Consider the following 26,266-nt stretch of genomic DNA (forward strand, 5'->3'; position numbering starts at 1 on the left):
TAATGTGTCTTTTACTTTCAGAACCAATTCGATTTTTTGTTATACTCGTTCTGCTATTGTCCAATTAGTGCATTGTCTAATCATATAAATAGAACCAATTTTTAGCATAGATATATTAAGCAATATTTTGTGTCTTGTACAGTAGCTGTAACCTACAATGGCTTCACAAAAACATTATATTGTATCTGACATGTGTACCGTCAAATCCATCAGATTTTATACTGACACAGCTGCTCTTATACAGAAGATATTCAAGAACCAACACTTCTTAATGGGAAATATATTTTTGCATGATGCTACATGATGTATCCAATCAGAATGAAAAGCAAAAAAAAAATTTAAATGACAAATTCCTTGCAGTGCACGGTGAATGCAGTTTTAGAAGTCTCTTGACGGATGTGTTACGAAAAAGAAAAGTTGAGAATTAATCAAGGCAAAATGTATGAAATATATTTCATCAGCTCACTCGGGTGCTCATGGACAATCGAGCACTTTATATCATTGAACCTCACCTCAGTCAATTTGTCAGTGTCCACGGGGAGACAAAGTTATCTGCAACAGAGGATTAATCTATTGGTTGTCTGGCTTCTCTATTTCATTGTGATGGCAAAACCTGAATACCCCATGAACAATCTTTTAATTGCTCTCGTAGCAATGTCTGCCCAGAGACGCTGTTGTATTCGATATGTTGTCATCTGTGGAGCACAGTCGGCTGATAGCACAGTACAACAATCTTATTTCTCCCTGTAACAAGCAGCTGAGAGTTTAATTGCCCGTGATTATATCAATTACCATGCAGCAACTCATGACGCGACCATTTTGAATAATATAATTAAACATTCAGTAAAAGCTCTTAATGTAATAACCTGTATATAATTCAGTTAAACACAGCCTGCATAATGTGTACATAATGTGCAGTATTTCATCTTATGAATATTGTAGGAGGAATACCCACTGGATCAATAAAGTAAGTATTATGTAATCCATCCATACGTAGTAAAAGAACAAAAACTCAATGCGTGAGGTTTGCTGCTCCTACATGTTATTTTGATGATTATTTCCTTTATTATTTTGCCATCATTCTTCACACCAACGTATGCATCTACTCACTCAAGTAGTAGCTTACATACAGTGAGACTCATCCCTGACAGTGCTCCTTCCTGGTGCTTATAGACAGCACTGGCGAAAATCCCACATCTCCCCCGTGTCATGTTTCTTCCTGTCTCTTCTGTCCTTTTATCTCATGTAATTCTCTTTATATGAGATTTACATACATTTCCCTTTCTCTTGGCACTCAGAGTGCCAGTCTTTCGGTTTGTACCAACGCTGTTGTTGTTGTTGTTGATAGTTTTTTCTTTAAATTGGACCCCCTCATTAAGATGGAATACCCTTAACAACCCGAAAAAAACATAATTGTCTCAACTGAGGCATGAAGAATGTGGTGAAGCCTCCCTGTGTAGTCAAGCTCATCTAATGAGTTGACTTAGCTTAATTTGGCCCCATGCTCCCTCTCTCTTTCTCTGGTTCCCGTGCTCAACAGGGCCAGAGGGGTCAGCAGGCTCAATACCCCCCTCTTTAATTACTCACATCATTAACACACAGCTCCTCTCACTCTATTGCTGCTCAATGGACACTCAACAGCAACTGCAACAAGCCACTCATAACGCAGCTCGATCGATTGGACTCTCTTGTGTAACAGCTGTTAACATTACTGGCACGATCAAAACAGATGACTGGGATGAAGCTCAGGATATGCCAAGATAGGAATGATAGCATTTGTTGCTCTTAGTGTGATATAGCTAGTTTTGGACAATATGGTTTTCTCTCAATGCCTTATCGGATCCCAAATAATGGTGTTTCAGATGACCAGCATCTGCATACAGTATGTTCTGCAAAGTAAGATAAGTCACGATTTCATGGCATCTCCAGCTCTCTTTTCTTACATGGAGGGAAACCTATGTGGGGAAAGCAGAAAGCACATTTGCAGTAAGCCTTTGGAAAAAGACTTAAACAGCCCCAACCCTCCTTTATAATCCTGACGCGGTGGGAAAAGAATCAGTTTTGAATAATGCATATATGCTGACCTCTCTTAGGGATCAGTTTCCTCTCTGCTGACCAGTGATAAATCACGCCTGCATTATCAGTCCTGCAAAAGTAAAGAGGACAATGAATAAGGTGATACGGAGACAGTGATAAATACTTATCCTGTTGGCAATAGAAGGGATTTTTGGATCTGCTGTGCCCTGTCTTGACATTTGTACTATTGATTCTCATTCTTTTGTTCCACCTTAGCTTAGGTTTCTAATTGGATTCTAACTTTGTCTGATTTGTACCTAATAGCTGGTCTGTGTAGCAACAAATGGCCTTTTCTCTCTCGTGGCAGAACATATTGTTCTTCAATTTATATGAAACGGGTTAAGGTTAGGGTTAATCCAAAGGATCATGTTTCTTCCTTCGAAAAGAAGAAAGCTAAAGAAAAAAAAATCCTTTAAATAAATCCCATATTGGATTTTTCTTCCTGTGAAATCTTCCACAGAAATACTCGTATTAACTTGTTTTGTACCATTTTTGCACATTATGATATAGAAAAATTGTTTTGCTGAGACAGAGACAGTTGGCTGAAAACTTCCTGGATCATTTGTCTCTTCCAATAGTATCTCAATGTGATTTATAGTCACAGTTAACCCCTACACTGTATAAATCTGACACAGAGGCTGTAAAGGGGGATAGTAGCATTTATATGGCACAGAGGCATCTAATATAGTGACATATCACTTCCAGCCAGTTTGTTCCGTTTATTTGACTCCTCTCTCTGGAAACAACCTTTTGTGTTTGAGGCCTGGAGTTATTGCAGCCATTTGTTTGCTGGAGAGAGGATTCATCGAAGAGCAGCAACACAGAGGATGTTTTCTGAATACAACAGGCTGCTTCATTTCTCTCTTCCAGTCAGTTGGAAGCTTGACATGATTAATATTGTCATGGTTGTATTAATGAAAGTCTATTTTAAAACTAGCTCGACAAAAGCAGAGCTTTCACTGGTGCAAAAATACATTGAGAGCTCCATTACTGTGGAATCCAATAAGAGTTATTTTCAGATGAGTATTCCCTGACTTTTGTTCCTCAAAGTTGTGTTTTTGTGGGTCTATTTAAAAAAAAAGAAGAAGCTGCAAGCAGAAGATAGTATGTTCAGCCTTGTTTTTCCCCCCTGATTCTTTGTTGTTCATGCTTTGCATGTACATCACATATATTAGCATTAACTGTTAATACTTATATCTACTCTGGATTAAAATTTCTATAAACATATTTTGAATTCCTTAGCACGGAAAAAATAAATAGCCTAATTATTCCTTTGATTCACACTGTGAATTTGTGTGTGTCGGTGTAGAAATAAACACTGGCCTTGTCAGGACCAGTAGTCCTCATGGGTCCTAAACCTGGCTAGTGCTATTATTTGTATCTATTTATCTCTTTATTTGAGAATATCAGTTGAACTTGTTAAATGCTGTTTCCTGGTGCTATTTTCATTTTGAATTAGCTGCAAGAAAACAAAGCCAAAACAAAATGTTGTCCTGGAAGTCATAACTTTCATCTTTTTACACTAGTTACCTACCTCGTTTTATATACAGAGATTCTTTGTATTTATAGATAGAAACAAACTACCCAGGGATTGGTTGATTAAATCATTTAGTTGTCACATTATCTTTGGTAACATGAGCTGTTTTTGCTTTGCGTTCATCCCCCTCTTGTTATTGTTATACACCACTGCTTGTTATTGTGCTATGACAGACAGATGAGTCTTCAGCAGTTCATAATCTTGCAGGTTACGCCTTCTCAGTGAATATCAATCACCTGTGGTGCGTAGTATATAATTTGGGTGAAGCAAGGGTGAAATAGTTATTTTAAAAATCAAATGTGGTTAATGAGCCCTGCGTTCCCACAGCACCATCAGGTAGCACATTGGAATAAATTAATATCCATATGCATAAAGTGCTCCTGTTCTGTGGGAAAGTTCCCTGGCTTTGGCCCATGGCACCAGCTCCTGTCATGAATTGTTGACGGGCACGAGAAGCAAGAAGGAGAGAATCATTATTATTATGGACTTTGGCCACATCAGGGTGGATCAGTGGTTTAGATTAGCATTTTAATAAGAGAAGCAGTGGAAAAGCACAGTGGGATGACCTATCAGGTGACATCAGGTCTATGTAATTACAGTATCTAGACTGCATAAGGATTAGCACTTAATGATCAGGCCCATCATACCTTAAATAGCTAGTTTTACCTTATCAATAGATCACTTCGGTCCCAAAATACAGGCTTACTTGTGGTTCCCAGAGTCTATAAGAGCTCCTCTCCTGTGCAACCAGCTCTCAGTGTCGGTTGGGGAGGCAGACAACCTCTCTGTACTTAAAGTTAGACTTAAATCCTCTCTTTTTGATATAGTTAGGGCTGGCTCAGGGAAACCTAAAACACCCCTTACTCACACTCACTCCTTCACACTCGCATTACATGACATTTTTTACTTGTTCTTTCTCTCGCCTAGTTTGTGCCTTTCCTTAATGTCCTTTCTCTTTCTGTCATCTTGCAGGCTGTAAGATCCAGATCCAGTTGTGAGGCTATTAACATTATAGTAGTAGTAGTAGAGGAAGTAGTGGCGGTGGCATTATTGTCATTATTATACTATAATCATTCTATGATTAAAATTGATATCAAGATAATGTTTAATGTTTAACATAAAGCCATTGTTATATGTCTGCTCCTACTCTCTCATGCTCTTCCTCTCTTTCCACAACAATAAAACCTTAGCTTTCACTTTGAATTATCATTCCATTACATCAGTTTGGAAATGAATCCTGTCCTCTGATTAACCCTGCTCTGTGCATCACCAACACCATACTTCACAGGCAACAGCATCTCCTTAAATCACTCACAAATCATATGACGTTAGTTTAGGTGTCTCAAACAGGTGGGCACAGGTTAGCAGAGGTAAACAACATTTAACTTTATGTGGCTTCGTGGAGCAAAAAGTGCAACACGACTCTTTGGCAAGACAATGAAAAGTAATTTGTATGAAAGAGTAGATGTGCACTTAATAAAATTGCTCAGGCAAACCCTGTACTCTGCAGCTGACTTTTAACCTTCTTGCCTCAAAGCTTTTTAAAAAGTATCTCAGAGACTGTTAGTAATATTTAATGTCAACTGTGGCTGGTGTTAACTTCATGAAAGCTGCTCTCAAAATGTGACGGGTGTCACAGCTCTGCCTCACAGAGCCAAGGTGCAGTCATTTTAATTGACAGCAAGGGCCTGAGTGGCTCCTTATGTGATTTTAGGTTCCACAGTGGAAATGATGTGAGAAAGTGGCTACGATAGACAGAATGTAAATGATTTTGTAATAGTGATGCAGAGGTCAGGAAAACACATCTTATCAGTATCACGCCAGGTATGCTCACCATATGAAGCCCTTCCCAGTGAAGAGCTGCACAGCATGGTTGGAAATGGACACTCGTCCTCCATCAAGCTTTGATTTTTATGTATTTATTTAAGGGGGCAGCACAGGTAGAACCGGGTCAGATTTGAGATGCATCATGGTTGTAGCATGTAGTAAGGCAATTTTGGTATACCATGTTGTGAAATGTGAAACTTCAAAGGGCCTCAATTTACCTTTTATGCTCAGGCAAAAATCTATACCGTATATATTTACACTGATTCACATCTGAAACACCAACAATTTATTTTGTTTATTTATTTTGTAGAAAACTAATTGAAATCCTCATCAGTACATTAAATACAAACTAGTTACTCTCCAGACTGGTTAACTGTTCTTCTCATGTCATTCTACAAAAAATAAGAAAACCATCTCAGTTTGAGGTCATGTTTTTGTTTCTGCTGCCAGTTATGTCTTTCTGCTTGGATAAACTGCTCTTATGCAATTCAGTTTAGCAAAACCTTGAACAAAGCTTTGGTTGGTGGTGTATGTAATTACCACACAAAGAATAGCGGTTCACGACATCAAAACTCTGCCTGCCCTACTTGTGTAATTATGCTGCTCATTCTTCTTGGTGTTTTAATTCCAATTTCTTCTGATTACTGAAAAACCTCTGCGAAACACACACACACACACACACAGGATTTAGGAAGTACAATGCAGATTTAAACTGTGAACCTCATACTGATACTTTGTGTAGATTACCTGTACATTCAATGTTAACAACCTCCATGAAACCGTAGTGACGTGTGGATTAATTGCATTTTTGTATGCTAAGCCAGTGGCAGTTACTTAAGGAAGTTAACGACATGTTAAGCAATGTTGTATTGCTTAGTTTAGGCTCCAAACCACGTCATTTTTATTTGTATTATCGTTTCTTTTTAAAGCGGTTATAGCTACAACAGCACTGTGTTTGCCCATGAGAGGAGGTGCTGAACAAGGCGAAGCACTTCGGGTGTGACAATGATGTACTCAGGGTTAGTCTGTTTTTATGTCCTCAAATAAAAACAGAGGGCAGCCTTCAAGCTCAAAGTTTGGTCCTTGTAAATTTGACCAGCGTCCAACTTTATCCTCAGCTGTATTGCACTGTTAGTTCTATGCATCTTGACATCTGCATTTCCTTCATGATGCACATGAATAATGGATGAGAGAATTAATATTCTCAGTGACCATGTGTTTCACTTCAATAACATACAACAAACCATGTTTCATTAATTCTGTCTTTGCCCTCCACACTATGCCTGATTTCATTTTCATGTTGATACCCACTGTGGAGGTTTATGTGCCAGTAATTCATGACAGTATTGACATTGTTCTTGAATTAATTTCAACACCAACAACTACTTATGTAAAACTTCTATTTTTAAAATGGATCCTGTGGCGTGCAGATATCTACACAATTCTGACCTTGGGCTGAATAAAGTGAAGACAATACCAACTGCGGGGGCTCTGCTTGTAGGAATGTCATTAGTAGGGAGTGATAGATGATCTTAAAGTCTTAGTTTAACAGGACATCTGGCAAATTTGAGAAATATTTTGTGCATCGCTGTAACAAGAGAGCACATTGCTCACTAGGGAAACAAGGATGGTCGGTGCCCAATCCTCTAATTAATTTAGAGATTCCCATCATGCCATGTGGGTGTTCTGTGGATTAGCAGATTGGCCCACAAACAACAGAAGCAGTGGCTTTTTAATGAAAGTGCACAACGTGGTCATATTACACTTAAAGCCTGATGCCAACAGATGTTATGTTACAGGCTTGTGCTGGCTGTAAATTTTCTTTTGGCTTTGTTTCATGCTCAGTGCTCTGAGCTACACAAATTCCCCAGATAAGCAGCAACGGAAGCTGCTTCATTCCACTGCAAGTCATTTGGAAAATTAAGCAAAGGTGGTAGCATGCCAGTTTTTGTTTGTTAGGAAGCTGAAGACTTTCTATGGAGAGAGGATTTCTGCACTGCAGATAATAGTTTCCTCCTTGGAGACAACACACAGCATTATGCCAAACTCAGCTCAGTAAATAAAAGGTTTCAGTGAGTGAAGTGTTATCCCTCTGTAATAGGAACAGAACCACTCGACCAGCCAGTAATGAATGAAAACAATAATAATGTAACAAACTACATTATTCAGTGATCCCTGAGCAGTCTGAGCTGTGTGTAGTCGGGTTCTATTTGACATTCTCTGGAAATGCAGACCTTCAACACTTCACAAGTATGAAGCAGCATTAAGTATGCTTCTCATGTAATTAGGGGAGCACAGTCATGGTTTCTGAATAGACACTGATGCACACAGTATTGTGCTATGTTATATACAGTATATGTCATCATGGTGCTCTGTATTTAGTGTGACATGCATATATATGTATATATATATATATATATATATATATATATATATATATATATATATATATATACATATATATGTATATCAGAGGCTGGCTGAGAAAGCACACTGCAACCAAGTGACAATGTGAAATAATGTACGGAAACATCTGCACAAAGTATGGACTGGATGGAAGATGCCCACAAAAGGGGCGTAAGAATGACAGAACTAAGTTACTGTGGGACTTCCAGAACCAGACATAAACTAGTGGTGGCTAGATGTGGCAGTCACAACCAACAACATCATCAAGAAGCAGGAACACAAGAAGCTTGACAAATACCAAGGAATGAAAGGGGAGCTACAGATTCCAGGAACAATATCTGAGATCTCTGTCAGCTAAGACACTGCGCAGGACCTAGGCCTCAGGTAGAGGACCCAAGCTTGAAGAGACGACACAAGACCGCCCAAGTGGGCGAGTGGAGAATTTATATAAAGCTGACTTAGCTACAATAAGCCAATGAACCACTTCTCCTAACTGCCCTATGGTTTAGCTGTTCAAATTTGCACCAAAACACCCACAACATTAAAGTCACTTAACCGTTTAAGTGTGTACTACATCAGCTGAGGGGCAAATAAGGCAGAGTTACATGATCACACTCATGTGCCATATTGTGCAGCGCAAGTGCCCCATTTAAAATGATCCTACCTGTGGCTGTGAGGTCTTTATGTTTTTAAGACCATGGCTTTGGCAGAGGTGAGTGGGCTGTTTAGTGGCAAGAGGGATGACACAGGAGAGGCCAGCGTGCATGTCACAAGTTGACTGTAGTATCCAGTCTACCCACCCACAGTGTGGAAGCGTGAAGGAACCAGCAGGGCTGATGGGACCAGATTCTGACTCATTTAATAGGCCTTGGATTTGCCAGATGGCGTTTAGCTGGTAAAGTGATGCAGAAAATAACACCTTCTAAATAATTAAATACACCTTCATTTAATGAAAAATTCAGACTCCATGTCTGTTTAGGAAATCAGAAAGCCTTGGGTGAATATTTCTCCAACATAACAGGACCTCATATATGACACAGATATAATGTACATTCTGCAAAGCCAAATATGGGCATTCATCTGGAGACAACTGGTAAATAAGATTGACACTGCAAACACTGTGGGGTTTGAAAACCCATCGAACCATAACTTATCATCTTCCCCGAATTATCCTGCTCCATTTACAAACCACTGTCATTACCAGCAGTCAAAATTATGGCTTATTCCTTGTTATTGGTTATGAACAGTCCCCTAAGAGGTACACGGCCAAGAGAATAAACAGGATATTCTCCACCAACCCATCCAAGGTCTACTCTCAGTGGCAGCGTAGTAATATAAAAACAGACCCGCCCAGGGCTGACACTGAGCAATATTGGAAGAGCATATGGGAAAAAGAGGAACCACATATCACCAATACCCAGTGGCTGGCAAACCTGAAAGCAGACCACAGCAACATCCCAGAACAGGACACAGATAAGATCACAATGGCAGACATGCAAGAGTGTCCAAAAAGAAGAGCTAGACAGAACCAGACCCTGACACAATCCACACATACTGGCATAAAAATCTTAACTTCACTGCATAATTGCCTGGTAGCACAGATGAACCAGCTGCTGCTGTCTGGGACCTATCCAGAATGGTTGACAAAAGGCCGGACAGTCCTCATAAGGACCCCCAGAAGGGAACAGTTCCATCCAGCTACCGGCATATAACCTGTCTCAGCACAACATGGAAGCTCCTATCAGGCATCATTGCAACTAAGATCAATAGGCACATTGTTCAAAACATGAGCAGAGCCAAGAAAGGTGTAGTTGTGGTGGCCAGAACTAGGGCTGGGCGATATGGAAATTTTTTTTATCACGATATGTTTTTCCATATTGATTGATCTCGATTCTTATCATGATATGTAGTTTGCAGATGCTGCCAGTGTGAGGGACATCCTGAAGCTTGAAGAAATAAGAGATTCACTGAAACTTTATAATAAAGTTTTATAACATAAAAAACAACTTATTTAAACAACTTAAAAAACAATTATTTATTATTATTAATAATAATAATCTCAAATATTTATAGAGGCAACACAAAACCAAACTAAGTTAACATGTGGGTCACACCCTCTGACACATTCAAGTGCTAAACAAAGACAAAATAAATGTCTAAACTAAACCACTATAATACTATTATATTAGTTTTTTGGAGGCATTGAAAAGTGCAAAAATAAAAGGTTGTAAACAATATGTAGTAAACCAGTCAGTTATTCTATCATTTACCCCATTATAGGTTTTTTACAAGAAAGACAAGTCTGTCCACCACATCTGGCTTTAAAGCAGCGAGGCAATAACTAATAACTAATAGCGCTTGTTATATTTTTGCTCCGCTTTTATAGTTTATATATTTCATACGGGGCAATGGCTGCAAAGAACGACTGGATAGATTTTTGTTTCACAGAGCCGCTCTCGCTAGCGATGCTAACGGCAGACGTCGTGCTAGCTTGAGCCCGCAGAGTCACACTGTCAGTGTAAACACTGAGGTGGTGCCGCCACAGTCGTTGTGTTCCCCGTCCTGGCTGCTACCAACCGCCGGCATATTTTACAGACCGGCTTCGCCTGCTCCTGGTCGCTTTTGCAGTATCCAAACCACGTCCACACAATTGACGTCGTGTTGCCCTTTTTTTTTTTTACAATGTCTTCGCTGTGTTCGGCATTATTTTCGCTGTCTTCGCTCATTTTTTCCTCATTTCTTCAACTTCTTTCCTGCTCTCTCTTTGGTTGGAACTTTGGCGACGCTGCTCACAATGAGAAGTGGGCGTGTCCTACCGGCATACGGCAGCCGACAGACTCTGATACTGTTGTTGTTGCGCTTACTTTTTCATGTGATATCGAATAATATGTCCCGAGCTTATTATCGAAATCCTACAAAAATTTATCGCGATCCCGAATCGAGATCGAATTATCGCCCAGCCCTAGCCAGAACCACCAACCACTAGCTGACAGTGAAGTCAAAGGCAACTGTGGTCCAAGTAGTGACATGAGCACTACAGACTGCAAACCTCAAACTGTGGCTCCAACAGATTCCAGGAACAAATTCTGAGATCTCTGTCCAGAAGAACGCAGTCCTAGAGACAACAAAAATCTAGTGTCACAAGTGGCATCCAGTTTAGTCTTCTGCTGCTGCAGCCCATCTACTTCAAGGTTCAACACTTGAACACTGTGAGTTCAGAGATGGTTCTGCATACAATGGTTGTAAAGAGTGGTTGTTAAAGTTACCGTTGCCTTTCAATAATTTTGAACCAATCTAGCCATCTTCCTCTGAGCCGTCATCAACAAGGCATCATCATCCAGAGTACTGCTGCTCACTGGATGCTTTCTCTATGTATGACTATTGTCTGTAAAAGTCTACAGTTTCTGTAGTACTCAAACCAATCCATTGGGCACCAAGAACCATTCCAAATTCAAAGTAACTACACAAGTAATCAGAATAAAAATATGTAAACAATCCACATCAAAAAGTCTGATCCGATACAGCCCATTTGGAAACAAAATATCATTCCGAATGAGAGGGCTGGTATAGGTGGTCATATAAACAGTCGATACGATCACGACTTCTTGGTTACCTATGCAAACGTGACATAACATTTCATTTTCTTACTGCTTTATTTCCATTCCAAAAAAGAATAATGACAGCCCATGTAAAAAACAGTCCATTCCGACAGTTGATGCACGTGTACCCAACTGCAATCGGATCATTTAATTTTGCAACATGTAAACGATGGAATTTTAAATTCCAATTGGAACAAATCTTTACAGAATGAAGAACCTTTGCACATGAAAACATAGCTTATGTAATGGCCTGTTTTGCACTGGATTGCTACTGTGCCAATAGCCGATTAGACATTTGCAAAGTAGTTGAGCAGGTGTACCTTATAAAATGGCCATCGAGCAAAACTGTCCCTGCAGGAAGGTCAAGAGGCTTTTAATGTATAATGCCTTTTTACTCCAGCTTCAGCACCATATAGTAAATCATATGAAATATCTAATAACATGAAATGTGTTTTTTTTTTTTCTAAATGTAACGGATGTAACACTGTCTATTGCACATGGACAACAGTTAGAAAAAAGAGTAACAAAAATATTCTTTACTGGCAGGAAGCCACTCTTCCATTGCAACAAATTAAATAGTTCAGCTATGACTGAATTTATATTTCTTTATATATCAAAAAACAGTTATCAATTTAGAATTCACCAATAAACAACCTCAGTTGTAAACAACAACAAACAATTTTACAATATGAATGTTGTTCAAAGTGCAATTAAAATAGAAGAAACAGGCCCAAAGTAATAAACAAGCAAAGTCCAATAAAGTCAAGAAATAAAGTCAACCATAAGTCAGTGTCCACAGTTTGTCCGAAATCAGTGTGTGTGTGTGTGTGTGTGTATTAGTCCTTCAATGTATGGTTGTTCATCTACCCGGGTAGTGTGATTTTGTTTCTTATCTGTATGATGTGATAGATGTGCTTTCTCCAGATGCTCGATGAAGCTGCTTCCGACGTCATACCCTCCACGAATGTAAGCTGGTTTTCTGCTCCACATTCCTCGGGCCCGGGCTCTGGCTCGCCATCAGAATCTATTCATACACAAAAAAAAACCTGTACAGAGCAGCCGTTTTTTTCCTTTAGATCTATTATTTATCTCTATCTCTTTTTAAAACATTTATCTAAAGCAACTGTACAGTATTTATTCTCTCTTTTTAATCTTAAATCAATGAACGCATACCATTCAAATTGACAATGAATCATATACAGTTATAAAATGACACAATGACATGCACACAAATTAGGAATTAAATCACATATCAATGGTGTTTAAGAATGATTCGTTGAATAACTGTCTCTCAATAACTCAAATTCACACAACTGCATGTGTTTTAGCTCACAAAAGAACCTGTTTAGCTTCATGGCATTAGCTAGCCTATAGCAATAGCACAGGTCAGTAACACGTTGAATAGCAGTTGCCCAATTGCTAACACATTGCACTAGTTCGGTTAGCACAGACAATTATCCCCACAGAAATACAAAATTAACCACATTCCCAAATTCAACACACTCTTATATACCTCTGGTTGGTTTAAAACATTTTCTCAGAAGCATAAGGGCACATATATATAATGATATATTCATAAAATGAGTGAGTAATTAGCCGTGGTTGGCAGCCGCTAGCATTATATGCTAAGTACTAATGGTTACTACTCACCAGAGATTTCTCTCGACAAAAACGCGATAAAACGGCAATGTCCGGCAACCCAAAAACTATCTCAAAGGTGTGGATACCTTTCAAAATTAATAACTCAAAACAAAATAAAGTTTTATCCACTCTTCATCTAATTATTAACATTAATTTTCTCTCTTTCGCCGGGAAAAAACCAAGGAACTATGACCGTGAGTAGCACTTGTGTGTGACTAATGCACACCCTGCTGGTGAAAATAAGGAACTACAACAAAATACAAACTCTTTCAGACTGTATAGCTCAACATTGTTAAACTCCAAAGAAAAATTGGGGATTACACTGGACGTTACATACATTATTACTGCAGGGTTTTGACTTTCAGAACAGGGAGACAGTTTTCCAGGTGGTATAGGAGGCACGCCGTATACTCCTTCTGTTGACAGGTTAGATGATTGGTCACACAGTAGGACTGTGGAAGACAAACAAGCCAAACAAAAGTCAACAGCTGCTGGCTACTCTGTCAGGGGAGCCAAACTACTTTTCAAGGCAGAGGGTTGTGTGAGATTATATCTTAGAGCCTCAGGTTGTGCCATGATGCAATATGACCAGCCCTGTCTCCAAACTTACTGCAAACTATGGGCTTTCAGCAGCTGACCTTGAAGCTTTCTTTGAAATTAGGAGGCAACAAGGTCATTTTGTTATATCTCGTATCTGTATCTTAGTGTATTTGTGTGTCATAACAATTTCCTTTTTAGAGTCATTGTTGTGTGTCTGTGTGCTTGCTTGCGCCTGTGCATGTGTGTATTACTTTTTTGTACAGACTAAGGTATTTTGATGGTTTTCTGCTGAGGATTGGACTTTATTTTAGGACACAGAGCAAAGGACTCACTATTTGCTGAAATGTGGAGAAGTGAATTTACATCTCGAACTCTTCCTGTGTTCTAATGCAATTGAAGTCACTCTGAAAGGCATCCAACTAAATCATTGATTCATCTTCTTAATGCCTTAAAACAAAAAACAAATTCATATGAATAAATAATAATAGTAATAATACATTTTTATCACTAAATATTATTTTAAACAACGGCAATCATTTGTTTTTCCTTTATTACATTTTTCTACATTTACCATTTACCACAGATGTAAAGACACACACACTCTGAATGTTTAATTGATATTATCAAAATTCCCCTTTCCTATGAATATGTCTTCAGACTATCCAGATATCTTTCACACTATTACCAAAGAAACAACATATTAGCTTGAAGTGCCAAACTCAATTGAGGGTTCTGAACAAAGCAGGAGAATTAATATCTGAAATAAGAGGCTCTTTGACAAGATCCCATCCTCAGTGGAGGTCAGATGTCTTCGGTCTGAGGCGCTGTGCACTGATTGGATTATTCTGCTATTCAAGCAGAAGTGGTCCTTGGCACACAAATGCAAAGTGAGAAAATGCAATGTGTAAGCCCAGATGAGATGCTAATAGAAAAAGAAGAATTGCCTTTCTGAAAAGAAAAAAAAATAATAATCAAAAGGGGAGGCAACAACTACAAGATATTTTAAAGCTAAGGCCAAGGCTGGTGCCTAATGCTATCTGAGTTCTGCTGATGAAAGTGCAGGATGAGACACAGAGTGAGATAATCATACAGAAAAAAATCAGCTTTTAAGAAGGCAGTCATCACTCGGGTGCGTTGGCCCTGAAGATCATCCAGCTACTGCACATACAACATCTCTGGAAGCCTCTGACACTGTGTCACTCCTTCATTTCCTTTGTCTAATTGCCACAAAAGCAAAAAGTGTTTGTTTTTTTTCTGCAGAAACCTGACATTATGCCTCCTCCTTAGCCCTCTGCAGTGGCCACTTTTAATTAGCTGATGTTGGCAAAGCTGTATGCATTGTTCTTCTTACGGCCTTATCAGCCTTTCAATCACAGCATATTTCAAAGCCTTTCCCTTCCACTGCTGATTAATGACAAGTGAGTTTATCAATGTGCCACATGCAAAATGCAATCTCCAGGATTCCCCAAAAAGCACACCCTGCCATATTATGTGTGCCTGTCCACAAGCAGAGAGATAAAGCATGCACCACAGTAATGGTGCTTGTTAGTATGCTAATGTAAATATCAGTTTAGCACACAGCCACAATTTCCAAGCAACACGTGCTGAGACAAGCAAGTATATCCTCCAGGTTGACATGCATCATTGCGGAGGCATAGCAGAAAGGGTGGCTATTAATTAAACCTTCCACAACTAACAACAAAGACAGATTTTTACTTTCGCAGGTTTCCAATACCAACCTGGGGATTTGCAGCTGGTTTACATAAGCAACCCCAAAGTACAGTCACACAAAACTTCTTTCAATGCACACTGATCAGGCCGCACTAATCTGCTGGATTTTTTGCAAGACTTTCTCTGTAGGTAAGCCGTCAAGGTTAATTGATTAAATCAAATGCATTTCCAAATTGAGTTTATGATTTATTCACTCGCATGTCGATTCTAATTACGCGTGAATATGTCCCATTAATTTAATGAGGAAATATTTATCAGTATCACTCATCTAAGCACTGAAAAAAAGAGATTCTGCAGATTGATAACTTATGAGTTTTTATAACATTAGACTTGAGCTGGCAGACTGCTGTTTAAATGTGATTCTGCTCCATTCACTCACCCCAACTTATGACATGGACGTTATATTACCTCGGGCAGAACTTTGCACCAAGGTGCAGTGACACCGGAATGCCCCGGTGCTATATCATGCGCCGTTGCTATGAGCAATGCCACTTTAACTGGTGAACCAAGATTCCAGAAACTCCTGACGACAGACTCTAAATAGCTTGTGTTGCCTTTTATCATTGTGTCTCAACTTCATCTTGGCGGCTATGTGATGCCATCGGGGAGAGAGCTTGTCAGTGAGGACTTATCGAGAACATCAACAGAGAAAAGCTCCATTGTAAAAAGCTGCAACAATCCCCGAGGACAAAGTGTTATATGGAGTTCAGGAGTAAAGTGTTGGCCCCCAGGTGCTGGAGAGTCCACAGACCATTTGTAGCACATCTGGTTCGGCTGCATAGTCGATCTGATGACTCAATTCCTTTCACTCCGTTATAGAAACGTATACTGCAGCTCACTGTACACTACAGTGTCACGTCTGTAGCTCAGTGGTAGAGCGAGTCATCTTTCAAGTTGAAGGTTGTGGGTTTGATTCCTGTGCCAATGTGTCCTTGGGCACTCATCAAGATTAGAAAAGCACTATATGAATACAGACTGTGTGTCCTTTCATATGTGAGTATGCAGTCTGCTTAGGGAAATTAGAAACCACTCCAATAATGTCAACACTGTCAACACATCAGACACTATCTAGTGTCCCAGTCTCACAGTGGTTGCATTCATTCAGCAACTCCCAAATTCTTTTTAAAGCATGTTTGTAAAGCTGCCACATTAGAAAACACTGGCTACAAATACTTTGAACCACACTGTATTGTAACGAAAGGTCTTGGTTTCATGTTTTTTGTTGTTTTTTTTTTTTTTTTAATACTCTTGCGTTGTCATACACATGTTATAGAATTAATAAGTTTTGTTTGTCCATGGATCATGGATCATTAATTCCTGCTATGCTGAAAACACCCGTCTATAGCCCTCTCTGCTCTCCTCTCATCTGCCTGTTTGTCAGCTACAAGGATGTTTCCATGGTTACAGGGACTCTCATGTTCACACGTGCACCTGCACCTGTCCGGGCTTGCAAAATTGAGGTTGTGAACACAGACGCGTTTTATAATGACAAAGATGATAATAATAATAAAAAAAAAAAGCTTTTGTTTTACTGTATTATATTGTGTACGACATGGGGCGGGGGAAGCTCCAATGTGCTAAAACCTTTAACATCTGTGGTTAAGCAAACGCTGATGCTGATGACCCTGAGGTTGTGGTCCAGTCCCTGATGCATTCACTGCACATTTAGTCCCCACCTCCCATTGTCATGGTTTGATGTGAACCAGTGGTGGTTGGGCTTCAGTATGTGAAAACCTTTTTCAGACACACTGTCCTTACGTGTCAATTTCACCCTTGTGATGCATCACGCCACTTTATTGAAAAGCTGTTGGTGTGGAAGCTTTGCTTTATCTACAAAAAGTGTAAAACTTCCACATTAAAAACTTGAGAAACCATTTCAGGCCAACTTTTATATATGGAGAATATACAAGTATATAATACAACATTTCTGACCCTTTCTGCAATTATCAGACTGCAAGACTTAATATTGAATACGTAAAGCATTCATTCTCATGTTCTAAACATTCATTTAAATTTTGCATGTGTCATGTCGTCAATTTAAAGAATAAGGCTAGAAAAGTTCCGCAAACAACTGATAACTGATTTAAATCAAAAACATGTTATTGCAGATAATACATTCTACTCACTTACTGTGTGCCATCTTTTGAAGTCAGTGACAGTCCCTGATGAGCAACCACCGATATGAACCGAGTGGTAGTGAATGTTTGAAAAAGATAATTAAAAAATGATTAAAACTGTTGGAATCGATGCATTGATGCATGTTGTACGCAATGACTTGAAATGCAGCTCATTTAGAGACTGAACTTCATATTTGCACAGAGACAGCGGGCAAGTGTTTATCATGTTATCATGTTTATCATGTTTATCAAGTGATGCAGCGTTTTGATGTGGATGTTGCACCAGGTCCTCAGTGCGTCTGGCTTCTTTACTTCGGTGTGACACACAAGCGAGAGAACCATGTGGGAAATCGTGTCAAATTACAGTTTCATCTCCAGACTAATAGCAGTGGATTCTCTGATATTGGCTCTGCAACCATCGTGGAATCGCAGATGGTGACCTCTCGTGAAATAGGTGTCAGCAGCTATTACCTCTTATTTAATTTCCACGTCAAATGACTCAGGAGCCACCGAAACCCTCCCTCCAAACCACCCTCACTCATTTCTAGCCATTACCGTTGCATCTATTGAGTGGATTGACGCACACTTATCAGATACCTGGGACATGTTGTTGTCCTTTATAAGAAAGCTGATTTCAACCAGACGTCCATCTCACATTTCCAGTGAGTCATTATGGTTGATTAAATTCAATATGTATAAGATGGACGGGATCATTATTAAGCTCTGCACATATGTGAGTTAATTAAAGGCCTACTTTTTTTTAATTTAATATAAATGTCAAGCTCTGTGTGTGACAGGGTATTGAGATCAATCAGGCTTTATTCTATCAGGGTCCTCCTCCTGTGACAAAGATCAACGTTTCATCTCCTGTTGGCTGCTCGTGCGTGGCAGTGGGAGGAGGTCTGAGGGCTCAGACTGCCTGTCCTCAGCTGCCTTCCCATGTTTTTGACAGCAGAGCAGCAGAATCCATTGTTAAGGACACTGAATCGCCACTGAGAAACGGGATTTGCTGCGGCTACTTACCATCATTGACTGTATTTCCTTGAGCATTCTCACATCTGACAGAAATTCATTGGGATGTGACAGCTAATCCCAGATTGTATAGGTTTAAGTGTGACTTTATGGGGTCAATAGTACAGAGAGGCCATTACAAGGGAAAATAAACTTCCCCAGCAAACCTTTTGTTTCTAGTTTGCGTGTGTGTGTGTGTGTGTGTGTGTGTGTGTGTGTGTGTGGTTAACATAACATTAAATTAGACTCCTCATACTGAATTAATTTTAGTGCCGATGAGGAAATCCTTTGAAATTTTAACAGCTTGGGGGAAAAAATGCAGTTCAGCAACAAATGTAAGCACAGCATGATTCAGCGTATGGGCAAATGAGCTATACACACACAGTATATCACACAGCAAACTATAAAATGGCATCCATCTATTTGCACATTCAAACATTCAAGACTGTTGCTGTCTGCAATGATACCAGATATAAAAACAGATTCATTGGATTTATAGTGGATGCTCCAAGACAAAGTTGTAACCAATACCTGGACCCGGTGTTTCGTAACGGTTTATAGCTTCAATCTTTTTGTTTATTCATTTTTTAGTACAGCAGTGCATACACAACAATTAATTTACCTTATATTTACATATAGACTACTGTATTGTGGGTAAAAGTGACAGCACAACTGTAATGTATACATGTGGACTACACAGTCTTTTAATCATTGGCAAAATTATAATCAGATTAGAGCAGTTCCAAGGTTTCAGGTAGTAATCATAAACCAATTTATATTTTAATGAGCATGACATTAAGTGGAAGTGTTGAATAAGTCATGTTCGGCTGTGCTAAGCCGAGCTGGGGAAAGAAAGCTTTGATTCCAAAGGAGGAGGAAAACCAGCTGACTCTGATTTGTCGTAATTGGCAAAGGCATTTTGCTTGAATGCACATGCACGGCCCATTCAGTCGCACTGTGGCTTCAATTCAAAAGGCTGCAAAAAACAATAATTATGTTTATTAGTTTTCCCCCCCTCGCACAAAATGAGTGCAATCATTTTCAAATGGATGGTTTTAAGTCCCTCCCAAGATATGACACTCCTTAATGGAACAGCTAATTATTTTTGCTGACTGATCTCAAACCTGGCAATAATGAGCTGCACTTCCACCTTTCAGTGTGGGCTTGTTCAGCTTCTCTGCATTTCCAGTTAAAAAGAAAGAAGGAAAGTAGAAGTTCCAAGACCAAAAAAAGAGCAGTACTGGAACAAAATGACCATCAAATCTTTACTATTGTTCACTGTGGACATACTTTGTCCAGTTTCAAGCATCTTCAAAACTATTATTGATATTATGATCATGAACTTTCTATTAAATTGCACGATATATATTTATATGTACATAAAAAAATAACGCTGAATGATACGTTGATAGAGAGACCAGTAATGTGTATTTTGAACATTAAAGCAGGTCAATATTTTCTAGTGTAGGCCCCTGTATTTTACATATAGGCATCTGAAATCTTTCCAATTCCAATCTGTTACATTATATAGATATATATATATATATAAGCATCTGAACTTATACGATGGGACCTCCAATGTTAAATTTAAAGTGCCGCCAAATACGTTATCTGGATCAAATCCAGATGAAACTTAGTCTACTGGTATAGAGTGTCTTCCTTCACTTCCAGTGCGTTTTGACAGAGATGTGAATGTTTTTTTGTTTTTTTTACAGTTTTGCCCATTATTAGAGATATTAATTTCTTGAATTTTTTTATAACTTTTTGTGACTTCATCAGTGGTTAGATTCTTACCTAAATTTAATGGAAACATACTCAGGGGATCTCCTAAACATTCAGATTGATTCGTCAAATGCACAACCATGCTGGCAGAGGTAATTATGATGCTGTAAATGGCCTGGATATGGATCGAGATAAGGAAATATGAATTGGCCTTACTAAGAGTTTCAGGAAAACAACCTATCCGGTGTCTATGTGTGCCTTCTGTTATACGGTTGACTACTAATTTAATTGTAGTAGTTTTTAAGGGGTTTATTTTGTAGGATTTAGTGGCATGTTGCAGATTGGTTCACCTTCGCTTCCTCATTTGTTAGGAGAGAGTGCGGCAAGGAGAAGCTATATAGTAAGCTCCATGTAATGTAAAAAAAAAAAAAGAAAAAGAAAAATGGAAGGTCCCCTGTAGAGCAAGTGTTTGGCTTGCTTGTTTTATACACATGGCAGGTTCCATAATCACAATAATCCTTATTTACATGTGATTATACACTGACAAAAATATGATTATGTGTATATTTCTGCTAATGTATTTGCCCATCAATCAAGTCAAAATATATAATAGCAGCGATTGAATTTAGTAATTTACACATGTCGTGAAGAATATTACATGAGGAAATGTATGCCGCTACTTTTCACTGCTGAGCTTAATGGATTAATGCAAAGGAGGATGTAAGCCTCAGGACGTATACGAAATAGTCCTCCTCAATAAAATTTAATTCACTCTTCGTGTGAACATGGTAACCATAATGTGTTGAAGGCCCGTAAAACAGAATGCTGTAGTTCTTTTTGTGGCATGGACCCAAAGCCAGACACTCTTATAGTGCCAATGCAGGACATGAACACCTGCTCAAGCTTTGACAGGGGTGCCATTCACCCTGTTGTAAGTTGAGGCTCTGTTATGGAAATGACTGCTGAATCAAAGTCTGACAACACCAAGAGTGGTCTTTATGTGATTTTAATTCTTGCAACAGCACTGTCTGTGATGTTCTCTGGTGAGCCTGGGAACAGATGCAGCTTAACTAGAAGGAAAACAAGAGATATCTTCCGTAAGGAGGTGCAGGAAGTATCAGGAGACAGTACAGTACAGTCAAAATAATCTTTATCTTATCTTAATGGTATCACTTTTCCCTTCTTTCATTCCTGTTATTTATGGTTTCATAAGCCAGTCAATGTGAAAAGCCAAAGACACATAAAACCATGAAACCAAAAAAAATACCAAACAGTAATCCATCTGTACAGTGTGTGTTAATCTTAAAGTTCATTACATCGACCCACTTCCTCCCTCAGCCAATTTTACCTTTTACACATTTAAAGCTGCGAGAACCAGACTAATTTTGTTGAGCATAAAGTGCAAATGAGTTTGCCTGAGTCAATTAACACTGCGCCGTCTCCGGTGCCTGTGGGTAATATCTGAATTCATTCAAATTAGTTAGCACAGATAGTGAATATTTATGTCTTTGTAAGGACCATAAAATGCACAAACGTGTCTTTGAGGACAGTTTGTCTGGTCCCAGCAATTCATACTTGAAAAGTGAGAATTAGGTTTATGTTAAGGGTTGAGGGCTAGGGAATGCATTATGTCTATGATGACCCTCATTACAAATGCTGCGTGTGTGTGTGTTTGTAAAAACAATAAGAATCAGTGCTGGCAGTACTCTGAGATTGCTGAGACAGCCCATCTTGAACAATGTGAGTAAACCTCACCAACAAAAGCATAGCATAAGTCGATATGTTGCAAAGGAGTCATTGTGTCAGGGAGCAGATCGATGGCGGCCCCGGCTTTGCTGCATTTACCTCGAGAAACCACAAGTTTACATTACTCGCCAGCACGTTGTCGCTAAAATGAAAATACACAAAACGTTACGCTATAGTAAATGGTTTGAATCCAAGTTATTATAGAGGTTGTTCCTTCTTTTAAAACCTGTACAGTATGGTCATGTCAGTGCAGATGGTGTGGCACACAACATGTCAAATTCCTTACAATAACACTAGTACATAGAATAACTGGGTGTGTATTTATTGCTGCAAACACTAATGCGTATTTGCAAAGAGCATTTTGTGGTGGCTTTGATTTGCTTCAGGCAGGGAATCCGTTAATACAATTATACAATTAAATATTAGAGACAAACCACATCAGTGTAATTACAAAAGATTGATCACCTGCTTTGCTTCATTAACAATTAAAAAGACAATTATATTTGCCATGTAATCACCACCATACCATGATTCTCAATTGTGAAGTGAGGTGAGTCAAGGTCACCTCAAACCCCCTACCCCTCCCTCCATCAACCATACATTTCCTTAATTACACATGTGGCTTAATTACACTACAGGAAAGTGAAATTATGCATACATTCAAAGGGAGTTCGGGAAAGTCTGAACATTTTAGGGAGGGCTCTCACTCTCACAGTCTGTTATTGTCTTCAACCATTTCTCAGTTCAGTGCTTCTTTGATTGTCTTGATTTCTTTTCTTTTGACTCCGACATCTGAATAACAGTGATGATACATGATGGTTATAAATCCATACAACAGGTTATTAAAAGCAGGTAATGAGCTCTAATGAGCAGCAGGTTCCCCCTCAGTGTTATTTTAATATAAGATGACAGTGTTCTGCCAGCAAACGTTAGGCCTTCACTGCATATCCATTCCAAAATTGTTGTGATCCGTCTATTTCTTAGATACTAAAAATAATTCTAATTAAAATATTCATTGTCATCTATATAATGTTTCAGGGGAAATGCAGGAGGTTAGTGCAACGCCAATGGTTTTCATAATTTACACAGGCCAGGTCACATTAAATGCAGATTAAGTGTGAAGGTGAAAACGTAATCTCATAAAATACCCTTCCCTAATGTTTTATTTAATACAGTTGTGTAATGAATTAAATCAGCAGCAATTTATCACAAAGAAGAAAAACAACTATTCAAGCTAAATAAGATAATGAAATTATCTTAGCATTTCTTTCTCCATTTTTATTTTCAATTAAATATTGGATATTTGTATTCAACAACCTCGACTGATAATCTATACATCCCGTCACTTTTCCCACATTGATTTTGGCCGATGTTGCCTTGGGCAAACCAAGTAGTTGAGTCACGCTGGAAGAGGCTGGGGGCCGAAATACAATGGCAGTCAGTCCTCATTGAGGCCCTGGGGCTGATGGCTGTGTGTGGGCATGGGGAGTCCGCAGGGCACGGGCGGTGCATTAATCACCAAGTGGGGAGATTGAAAAGTTGCTTTTAGAGAGTGAAAAAAGTCTGCAAGGATCGTCTCCAGATTGTCTTGAATGTGCTCTAGAGATTATGTTATGTTGGGGTTAGTTTAGCTCATCTTGCATCCTGCTGCTAGGTGTAACTCTATCTTGTTTCAGACACAGAAAGCTTCATGAGTGAACTCATAAATGAAAAAAACATAAACCATGTAATTGTTTAATTTGGGTGACTAGACAATGTCAGAATACATCTATAAAGAAAATACACTTCAGTCGACTACTGAACATACAATATTTGACACATTTACGCAAAAAAAAAAAAAAAAAAACAAGCTTAGCACCATGGAAACAGGTGAGAACAGTCTGCCTGGCTCTGGTAGCAAAAGCTGCTCACTCAAAGCTTACTGAACAACACAGAGCCACTGGTAACTTGACTTTGACGTCTTCTGAGACAAAGCCAGACAAGCTGTTTCCTAATTTATAGCCTCTGTACACAAAACTAATCATCCGACATCTGCAATAGTCTTGTAACTGTGAGTGAGATACATATATATGTAGTTTTGTGTAATTTCTAAATATTTTCATGCATATATACTGTATATATGTATATATATATATATATATATATTTAAAATATGTTCCAATTCTCTCCCCCTTATGAACACGGGTGTGTAAAATTTGTGACTAACTTTCTTTCCTTCTCTTCTCTCTTCCCCTCCCTCGTCCGTCTTTGTGCGCTGCACTTCAATCATCTGTTTACGCTGACACGTGACAGGTAAGAACAATCCCTTTTCTGACTATCACTTTGAATTATAAATTCCAGATATGAAGTCAGCAATGGTGAACATTGAGAGATGATGTGTTACATTAGACACATATCAGCAGGTAAACTCGTTATGTATAGCTTTAACTTATTGTTTCTTCCTAGGGTTAAATAACTGAAGTTTAGTTGCAGACTTGCAAGCATACACACATATATATATATATATATATATATAAAATAATAATAATAAAAAAAAATATATATATATATATATATATATATATATATAAAAATAAATAAATATATATGAAGCAGATTTCAGATGAGTTCCACAAGGTTGCTTATTCACAGAGAAGCCGCATAACAGATATGCAAAGTACATCCCTATGCACAGTGCAGCATGGCAGAAAACATTTCAGCAAAGCTTGCATGCTTGCATTTGTTTGAAGCTATCAAGGTTATTGTTTTTCCACTAGAGGAATTTGACTCGCTGGAAGAGGACATTTTTAGGGAATTGTTTTCTGTTTTGAAGTAGTTGCACAAAAGGTGTGCAAGGAATACTTATATGAGCAGCTACAGCTACAGCTACAGTAATCTTAGAAAATGGATACTGTTGATAGGATTTCACTGAATGCTTGGAAACTGTTGGCTGAAGGCTCTCTTTATGTGAGGTAAACCATCCAGTCATCGAGTGACAAACGAAACCCACAAAGTGACAAGGATTCGGTCATGCAAGGTTTAGTCTTTGTGAGTGGGAGAGTGATCAAGTCATTCCTTGACTCTGACATGTTGAGGGTCAGTTGTTATGTTTGTTCCTCTCTATTGACTACATTGATTTGTATTGCCTGATGGTAATAAGATCCACTTTGCATACGACAAGTCTGCAGTGTCACCAAGTGGAGTCACTTGGGGTTATCAGTGTTTTGTGCACTTCAGGCTAAGCATAACTGATGGAAATCTTTGCAAGGCGCGTGACAAAGGAGGCAGGGTATTGACAGCCTTAAGTACAGAGGTTTTGAACTTCATCCAGTATTTGAAAATTGAAACCACTGTGCTATAACTAGTGCTTGTTACACCTTGGGAAAGCATCTATGTAAAAGCCTAGCTTGTAAAATGAAGAGAGAGTGACTATATCATAGGGGAGATGAAGTGCAGTCCTCCTCCGACATAGATGTTTAGATAATTTAGACCCACAATGCCTACCCATTAGAACTTCTCCGACTACTACTGAACAGCTTACACCATCATACCCAATAATATCCTCCTCTACCAGCAGACATAGCATCCCTTAATTTCCTCGAGATGTTTATCTCGCCATGTCAGTTAATCTGTCTTTTAAAGAAAACAGAACGTCCAGCTGTGACGACTTGATCCGTCCAATAATTATCTGTGCTGCACACAAGACATGAAATAAACAACACGTGTACAACCTATCACGCGCGGAGGAGAATGTCGTAAAAATGATTTGTCCTATAGACGTATTGTGCTCGGTTGGGTTTCTCTAAAATATTACAAGTTCCTCACTTGTGCCTTGAGATAATGCATGTCGTAATTTAAAATGAACTGAAGTGAACTGGAAGACAGGAGTTATACAACAGTAATTCATTGGGCAGTTATAGTGTGAAGCGGGATGTAGGCTTTAGATCAGAAAGTAATCAGACACTCGGCAGAGACAGGCCCTCCTCTTATCCGGGTCCAGTTGCAGCGACGTTCCCTTGCATTCCCCCCATGGTTCATGTCCACTCACGCCCACCTACATCTTCTTCCTTGCATTCATAGCATTGTTTTTGATATTCACAAGGCAACAGCTGTCAGTTTATTATTGAGAGGAACTCGTGTCACATGAGAGGCATCCAGCTCGATCAGCTGAAACAGGCTGCCGGCATGGTCCACCTGCTTGGCTCCCATCTCACACTTCTAACAACTAGAGCAGTCGTCCCACGTAAACTGAACCCCATACCTTGAGCTCCCTCGTGACAAACTACAGCCGCATAGGCTCGCAGTCTGTGGGGATTTTGCAGGGACAGCCTCCC

General features: G+C 39.0%; 1 protein-coding gene and 1 long non-coding RNA gene across 5 annotated transcripts in view; one reads left to right on the top strand and one right to left on the bottom strand.

Annotated features, from left to right (window-relative positions):
* The window catches only part of LOC131459762 (carbohydrate sulfotransferase 8-like), a 123,346-nt gene that overhangs the window by 48,414 nt on the left and 48,666 nt on the right, over positions 1–26,266 (top strand). The gene's annotated exons all lie outside the window — the stretch shown is intronic.
* The window catches only part of LOC131459766 (uncharacterized), a 42,882-nt gene continuing 28,083 nt past the window's right edge, over positions 11,468–26,266 (bottom strand). For both annotated transcript variants that reach the window (XR_009240281.1, XR_009240280.1), the window contains 2 exons: positions 13,424–13,538; positions 11,468–12,469 (listed from right to left, as the gene is read on the bottom strand). This is a non-coding gene — a long non-coding RNA (uncharacterized LOC131459766). The remainder of the gene's footprint in view (positions 12,470–13,423; positions 13,539–26,266) is intronic.

The sequence above is a fragment of the Solea solea genome, chromosome 5, assembly GCF_958295425.1.
Source record: "Solea solea chromosome 5, fSolSol10.1, whole genome shotgun sequence".
Taxonomy (NCBI): domain Eukaryota; kingdom Metazoa; phylum Chordata; class Actinopteri; order Pleuronectiformes; family Soleidae; genus Solea; species Solea solea.